The sequence below is a fragment of the Acanthisitta chloris genome, unplaced genomic scaffold (genome assembly GCF_000695815.1).
Source record: "Acanthisitta chloris isolate BGI_N310 unplaced genomic scaffold, ASM69581v1 scaffold14734, whole genome shotgun sequence".
Lineage (NCBI taxonomy): Eukaryota > Metazoa > Chordata > Aves > Passeriformes > Acanthisittidae > Acanthisitta > Acanthisitta chloris.
The window spans coordinates 6,668-15,733 of NW_008667764.1; the positions used below are offsets into that span (position 1 = coordinate 6,668).

The window sequence follows — 9,066 nt, forward strand, 5'->3', positions numbered from 1 at the left end:
GTATTTAGAGGCTTCTTTCAGGGGCTGTTTGCCACAACAGGAAAACAAAGCAAAAGAAAATATCAGAACATACTGGAAAAACTTTGAACTTGACTAAAACCTAATTTCACTGGGAATATTTCTGGGATAAGAGACAGGTTCCGACAGACTACGGCACATACCAAATTTAGGTGTAGATTGGAGCCAAGACCTGGAAGGGCAAAGTTAAGTGAGATGGATCTGTGTCCACATGACTGTCGTTGAAAATCTACATGCCTTATTTGAATATGAAGAAAGCTGCCTTTAAACAACTTTTTATTCCTAAGGAATTAAATGTTCCTAAATACAAACTTTCTTAGATTTATTTGCATATCTGGTCTTCTGCATCTAACCCTTCTATTGTTACAGTTGTGTTGTCCTGAAGGTATGATCTTCCATGCATAAGGATATGTATTATTGCATTGAGAAATCTGGACAATGTTTAAGGGGATTTAGATTCATTCATTCTACATCTGACTGCCTTCAAATCAGCTAAGACCATTTACACGTAAAAATGGACAGATTCAGTTTACTAAATGTTTACTTCCTGATAACACTTGTACTGTTCAATAAAGATATGTAACCGTGGTAAACTGTTGCTTGTTTACACTTCCCAGATGTTGGGGGGAAAAAGGTCGTACAAATAGAGGATCAGCCATTCTGGGAACTCAGTGATGAAACAGGGAAATCTGTAAAGAAGAATGTGCCAGGCTCACCCCTGTCTGGGAACCCGAACTGTAGTTGAAATGCAAAATGACATCCACTTTCCTTTCTGGTCTCATAAGGGGTGGGTAACTGGTAGCAAAGGCAAATGCAGTATCAATCAGGATGAGGTAGTCTGTGGCTGTTGTCAGGTGGTTGGGCTGAGAGTCAAGTTCACAGTCTAGAAAAGAAGCATGTTTTTTCAGAGGAGGTGCTGAGGAAAGTCTATTGCTAACAGGATGAGAATTCAAATTTCCTTGGGCCTTAGACCTACCCATATAGTTGATAGCTGCAGTTTAATCATTTCTCAGTTCCTTACCTGGCTTCCTCTTTTTACCATTTACTCTGCGATTTCCTAGGCTTTTGAGGATCAATTTGAGACTCAGGAGAATAGAATTAATTCCATCCCATTTTTGTGTGTGACTCTGATCAGGTTGAGGGGTTTTTGGTTTTGGGGTTTTTTTTTTGGTTGGTGGTTTGTTGGGTTTGGGGTTTTTTTTGTCTAGGACAAATAGGACAAATTAAAATGGCACCTCACTATTTCGACACACTAAAGATATTTGTTGCCTAGTTTGCTATGAGAGCAGGCACACAGCTACAATAGTATGTGGAAGATCTGGTACCAGACTGAACACAAAAATTCCCAACCTGGGTAACAGGGAACACTGTTACAATGGTTGTGTCTTACCTACATGTAAAAATGTAACAGGAAACAGGGCTCCCTCACACATCCCTTGACTGTTGACCAGGCAAGAGACAGTATATGATGGTACCAGTACCATGTCACAGGCATGCAGGCTGTTTGGCTGGCACATCAGCAGACATATGCTGGGTGACTAATTGTGATTCTTCTCATCTATCAGTCATGAGACTGCATGAAAATTATAAGAACTTATATTTGAAGCCTCTCCAGCTACTCAATTTCAGCTTTTAGTGTCAGAGTTTCAAATATTATTAAAACACAGTAACAAAACAAAAAAAAGCCATCAGTTTGATAATCTCTTGAGCATTATTTCCTTTCCACAAGGATCGTTTCAACTATAATGCAAAGCGGGATGCTATTACCATACCTTTCCACTTGGAAAATTTGCTCTCTAGGTAGTTGTTGTTAATCTGGAGGCCCTTCAGGAAATTATGGATTTCTGAAGCTGCTGGACGGAACATCGCAACATCTCGGAAAATGTCTGAAAAGCTGTCAGTGGGACAAACCACTCGAGTATCCAGCTCATTTCGTCTTATAGGGAATAGGGTTTCATCATCTGCAGAAGAAAAAATAACAGTTCTTGTATGTGGCTTCATTGCTGATTTCAATCTGTGCAGTCATCATTTGGTTTAATATGTTTGGCAAAACTTGGACTTCTTTCTCTTTTTATTTCCAGGATTTCCACAAGTCTCATGGTTTTTCAGCTAAGCTTTGATTTTCACAGTGATAAAGTGGCCTTGTTTGCACTGTGAAAGAGTCCACCTCACCTACTACAAAATTTTTTGTTTTCTATGATTTTATCCACTAAATATCTTGCACTTACTTTGTCTTCCTTTGATACTCCATGTACACAAATACAATCTCAGCCACATAAATATAATGTTGCTTACTAGCAAATGCAAGCTTCTTGTTTTAACAACCAGAACCTACCTACAAGGGCTAGAGGATAAAATAAATCATCCTTTTGCTACAATTCTCTTCCTTCTCATCTTTTTTTTTTCTCTGTAATATGACTGTCTTGTGTATTTCTCCTTGAAATCCCACCCTTCAGATATTTCTCAAATTTGTAGAATGTTTTGCAAATCTCATCCTTATGACTAGCTTGGAATGACTTCCAATCGTACTGAAGTTTGTATCAATGCTTTGTAGACTTCAGAGATGCAAAAATGGTGTTTCTTCTTGTTTCTGTGATATTTCATGCTGCACTTCATCTTCTGATAGAGGAATGGGAAGACTGTGGAATGCTACAGGAGGCTTCTAGCCTCTTCTACTCTACAGGGATATTTTTTCTCTATTTTGTTACTCTTGTGCTCAGAAAACATCCCATAATTAAGCCGAGGAAGTTGGGGTTGTTTAGCCTGGAGAAGAGAAGACTGCGTGGAGACACAACAGCAAATTTTCAATATCTGAAGGGGCTACAAGGGAGCCAGAGAGGGACCCTTTTAATAAAGAGCTGCAATGATAGGACAAGGGGTAATGGATTCAAATTGAAGGAGAGGAAGTTTAGGTTAGATATTAGAAAAAATGTTTTTTACTGTGAGGGTGGTGAGACACTGAAACAGGGTGCCCCAACCCTAGTGGTGTTCAAAGCCAGGCTGGATGAGGCCTTGAGCATCCTAGGCTAGTAGGGAGGTGTCCTTGCCCAGGGCAGGGGGGTTGGGACTAGATAATCTGTAAGGTCCATTCCAACCTCTAAAATTCTATGATTCTGTGATAAGAGAGCCATTCTCTCTTTTATTTTTGTGTGATGGATCCCATGGATTCTTTCCTCACACAACTGAAATGACTGCCATACTGTAATACATGGCATGAATTTCCTCTTGGTTTCCATGTGGATAACAGAAATCCCTGAAGAGGAACTTCTAAAACAGCTCTGAAAATTTCAGCAAGAGAATAGCAGCACAGAGGGGAGAAAAAAAAAAGAGAAAAAATAAAATAATGTAATCACATAAGAATAACCCACCTATGTCAGTAATCTTGTCTTGGGTCCATTTATGCCAGAATTCTTCTGAATGAACAGATATATACCAAGCATCCATAAGATTCAAGGAAAATACACTGCTCCAGATCCCTGCGGCACAGGATATATTTGACAGAAAATAAATTGATAAAGACCTGAAAGCATTTTCATTCACAGTAACCTTCAATACCTCCTGCATTCTCTAGCAAAGGTTATTCATTACACTATGTTAGTGCACAAATAAAAGGGGCTGTATTTAGAAATCTGTATATGAATCCAGAATGTATATGAGGAATATAATTTATTGATACATATTAAGAGGCTAGAAGACTTTTTAGTATATCTGCTAACACATTCATATTTTTATGTGGCTAAAGACATTTTATCAAGTTCATCTTAGTATTTCCCATCTGTCCTCAACATTTGTTATTCCCCAAGTTCCCAGCATTTGTAATTCTAAAGGTTTCATTTATTTATAGCATAATCCTGTTACATGTATGCAGTTGTCTTGCAGGAGTGTCAACCACAAGATGTTCAAGGTTCATACACTAATATGCCTTAGAATGAGGAAGCTGACTTAAAAGCTTTGAGAACAGGAGATGCAAATGTATGTCTTTTGATTTTTCTTCTGATTTTTCAGGATTTAGAGCATAACTGAGTTTTATTTTCAAGTTCCTCTAGTGAGGCTGACATCTATCTGCAATATTTCAGGCTGATAAAGCATCATTACGTGGTGTGGCTGGATGTGCCAGGTGTGCCATAGTGCCTTCTTGAACCTTCCAAACAGCAGAACTAAACCTAATGCTCTTGGAAGGAATAGGCTGCACCTGGGCAATCTGGCGATCACCTGAGCAAGCAATGCCAGCCTGCAGCAAGAGGGATGGGTTCAACCATGCAGGAAAGGACTGCAGGATGTATATAGTCAGTCCCTGCTCTGTTTGGGGGCTGAGGTGCTTAGGAATTTGCTGAAAACCTTTCAAATAACTGTGTCACTGGACATTGCTTGAATGAGGGGAGGGACTCTGGGTCATTGTCAGGGAACAGGAGCAGAAATGTCCCAGCATTGCCCTAGAAAATGGAGGAAGAAAGTGCCAGGGTGAGAGGTGTAGGAATGGGCTGGTGACCTGCCAGCATTTCTGACCATAGAAGGAGAGACCTGGGTACCTTATTGGAAATTGCAGCCAGAGACAGAGATTCTGAGTTGCTTCCTCACATCTCACCACTAGCTGTAATGAAATCTCTATATAAGCAGAAAGTTTCAACTTCTCAAAAACCCCCTGAAACTTCCTTTATCCTTTATGCAGTTGGAAGCACAATGAGGCAAGAGATTGCTTTCGCAAAGGGAAGAAAGATTTCCTTGCTGCTTTCACTTTCTTACGCAAGAGGGAAAAAAAGATAAATATTATGACCTATTTACATTCTGAAATGAAAGTGTTATCCTAAGAATTAGTCAGGGTTAGATGTGGCAGGAACTTTGTAGATATGAGGGTGTATTTTAGAGACTCAGATTGCGGAAGAAACTGATGATTTAACTTAGCAGCAATGATATACAACTTTTGTTTCTGACAAAGACATAAGTACTGCAAAGGTCTCATGCCAGTAAGCATAACTAGATATGAAATGAAGTAAATCTGTTCAGATTAATAAAGTCAGAGAAAATAAAAAAAATCCTGCAGATAGTGACCTGTCATCAGTTTTAGTATCTTGCCATATACTGCTCCTGGCAGATAAAAAATACACTAACTGCTTCATTTCAGAAGAGGGGTTTGTGCAGGAGCAGATTATATCATATTACATTACATTTCCCCAGAACAACAGATCACCTTCCAAAAAGCAGATTCTGGATTCTGGTATTTTCTTCATCAGGCGACCCATGAAGAACTCACTGCCAAAATCTTCTGCACGAATGAAGGCACCGTATTTTGGGAATCCTACCTCATAAGGAGTGAATTCCACCCATTCTTAAAGAAAAAGCACAAGACAGATTGATTACAGCAGCAGAGGAATAATTACTTCAATAAAGCATATGATACTGGCCGGTTTAAGGCAGGCTCATTTCTAACTAACACACTTTGCAAGCAGACATTTATTCACTGTACATTTCACAGTGGTGAACATGAAGAATGAATTGTCCTCTTACAGCTAAGTGTCCCTACAAACTTTCTAAAGCTCTCTACAGCACTGCATATGGATAATGTCCTTCATCATCCTGCTTTTGATCCTGAATATAGCTGAATATAATAAGACCTTCAAAAACTTAACTATTAAATTTCTCCTCTAAGGTAGATTGACCTTTTAGAGTATTTGTGCATTGAATTGATTTCTTTACCTAATCCTATATTGATCCTTTATTGAGATTAAATGTTAAATGCAATTCTGGAGTATTATTACCTCTAAAATCCTGGTCGCTGATTTTATCCTTCACATTGAGAGAGAGGTAGATGGGCAGGGGATTTTGACCCTCATTTAGTGCCTGCTGCTGATCTGTGAGTTTATGGGAGTCCTCCTGTTTTGAAGAAGGACAGTAGCTGAAGACAGTTAAATGACACAAAGAACCTCCCACTTCATCTAAGCCTGGGATTTGACAATACAGTGCATATGAGACTCCAGCTAGGATGCTCCCCACTTGTTCAGTTCAGAGTGGTGCTGTTATCCCTATCCCTGACCCTCCCCTGACCCAGCACTTCAGCACACGAATAGTCCTAAATTCATATGTTGAAAAAAACCCTAAAATTTCAATGATAGGGAGAAAATGCTGTTATTCAAAATTTTTTTTCCCCAAAAAAATGTCTGGAAATATTTGAAAAGCACTCTTGACAGGGAATATTCCATTCTGAAAGAGTAAACTTTCCCCTGACTGCCCAGAAAAAAACATCTTTTTCTCAGACCTGTGACATAGCTAAGGCTTATGTGGAGTTAATGTTTGACGAGCTTTGACCTTTGCTGCTTCTGCTGCAGAGCATACTCAGGCAGGGTAGAAGGGGCAGGATGGTTTGGGAGCAGAACCAAAGTTTGAGAGGGTTCTCAGTTCAAATCCTTCTCAAAGCAGAGCTTCAGGTGCTCCTCACTGGAGCAACTCTTGGAAGGATGGCTGCACCACCAGTGCCACTTGGACTATGTTGGTCAGGAGACAGGGCTGTGGTATTGCAGGGACACTCACAGCTCCCTGCTGAGCACACTCCCAGGAAGTCTCTACCACTGTGCTGTCACGAGGCAGTAGAAATGTGGATATGTGTGGAGCTAATAATATTGCAGGGGTTTTTTTTTCTTTTTCTTAAATATAAATAGTTTATTGGGAAGGAAATATTAATGAAGATTAAAATAGAGCCTGAACATTGCCTTTTTATGGAAATGTTTACAGGCAACATAATCCCATTAACAGCTCAGAGATACTGTCTTTTGGTTTGTAATTTTCCCTTGCCTTGTCACATTTAAAAGAATAGCAGGATTAAATATTTACATGTGAATTCATAGAACCATAGAATGGCTTGGGTTGGAAGGGACCTTAAAGATAATCTAGTTCCAACCTCCCTGTCTTGGGCAGGACATCTTCCACTAGCCTAGGTTTCTCAGAACCGCATTTAGCCTGGTCTTAAATAGCTTCAGGGATGGGGAGTCCACAGCCTCTCTGGGCAACCTGTTCTAGTTCCTCATTACCCTTATAGTAACAAATTTCTTCCCAATATCTAATCTAAACTACCCTCCTTCTGCTTAAGGCCATTTCCCCCTTGTCCTATCACTATATGCCTTTATGAAAAGTTCCTCTCCAGCCTTCTTGTAAGCCCCCTTTGGATTCTGGAAAGGAATTAATTTATAAGTTGTTCATACTACAAGTTTCCTCTTACTTCTTTTTACTCCCATCCTTTCTGTATCTGGTGTGATGTTAAGATTTGTATAATACAGCCAACAAGCATGAAGAATGGTAATGCCAAGGCACAAGATTTAGGAATCTGTATGAAAACCAAACAAACAAGCAAAAAAACCCTTTTCTGTAAGGGCGGTCAAACACTGGCCCATGTTGCCCACAAAAGCTGTGAAGTCCTCACCTATGGAGATATTCAAAGCCTATGATTCAGGGTAGATGGCCCTTCCTGATTGTGCTTGGATAAGATGAACTCCAGAGATACCTTGCAATCTCAACTGTTTTTTATTTACTGTCTTCCCGCACTAAATCTTCAGATCTGAAAAGTGCTGTTGTTTTACCTTATCATGGAACATGTTTTCAATGATGAGTCCCCATAGATCCGTGAAACATAGTTGATGTCCTTCCTGTTTCCTCTGGCACAACTCTTTCAAATAGTATTTCAGACGATCAGGGGCAAAACAAGCAACGAACTTATTTTTCAGCACATGCTTTCGGGCATCATTGAGTGTTTCCCTAAGATCCTTTTGGGACCAGTCAGGATCTTCATACAAGTTTGACATGGTCCTAAAAAAACCAGAAAAAAACCCACAAGGAAAAGTGTGAGTTCTGAAGCAGAGCTTTGGGAAGTTATGGAGGTTTGTGTATTATGTCCTCATTTACATGAAAAAACACCATGTGTGTGGTACTATCCACATACTTAATTAATTCCAAAAGAGGGAAAATACCCATTGAAAGAATCAAGAAAAAGCCACAGGAGAAAAAGAAAGCCCTTTCTTGATAGTAAAGATTATACAACTCTTCAGATGTCATACATATAAAATTCCTGTGAAGACATTGCTTATCTTGGTCTTACCATGTTGTGCCAGATAAACCAGTGATGTATGAGACACAGTCCAAGACACCCATTTCCTGCACACTGAGAAGATGAGCATACATGGCTGTCAGAGCTCTGGTTCCACCACCCGTTGTCATGATAGCCACTACAGGTACCTGTTCAATCCCAAAATACATGCCTTTAGTGACATGGTCTGAGAAGGCAAAGAGACATCTGATTAGAAAGAGAAAGTTACAGCACTGATCAAGTAATAACGATTCTGCATGCTACCAGTCCAAGGTGAAGAAAAACCTGAATTAATAATAGAGCATATAGGGAATAAGAAATACTTCATAATCATAGAATCATCATAGAATCATAGAATTTAAGGGTTGGAATGGACCTTACAGATCATCTAGTCCCACCCCCCTGCCATGGGCAGGGACACGTCCTCACTAAATCAGGTTACTCAAGGCCTCATCCAACCTGGTCTTGAACACTGCCAGGGTCAGGGCAGCCACCATGTCCCTGGGCAACCTGTTCTAATGTCTCACCACCCTCACAGTAAAAAACATTTTTCTAATATCTAACCTAGACTTCCCCTCCTTCAATTTGAATCCATTACCCATTGTCCTATCATTGCAGTTCCTAACAAAGAGTCCCCCTCTGGCTCCCTTGTAGGCCCCTTCAGATACTGAAAATTTGCTATGAGGTCTCCACACAGTCTTCTCTTCTCCAGGCTGAACAGCCCCAACTTCATCAGCCTGTCTTCATAGCAGAGATGCTCCAGTCCTCTGGCAAGCAGCTGTGCATTAGCACATGAAATCTGTCATCTCAAACATCATATTTCCAGTGCCCTATTGCAAAACCATTAACACATACCAGCAAAAAATTAGAGGAAATGGTACCTCCTGTCATCTGAATCAGATTTTTTTCAGATTCAATAGACCAGAAAATATCACTACTGTCTCACAGTTTCCATGTGAACAGTAAAAACCTCTCTT

At 39.9% G+C, this 9,066-nt stretch overlaps 1 pseudogene; it reads right to left on the bottom strand.

Annotated features, from left to right (window-relative positions):
* LOC103800282 overlaps positions 1–9,066 on the bottom strand; it is a 35,862-nt pseudogene that overhangs the window by 3,180 nt on the left and 23,616 nt on the right.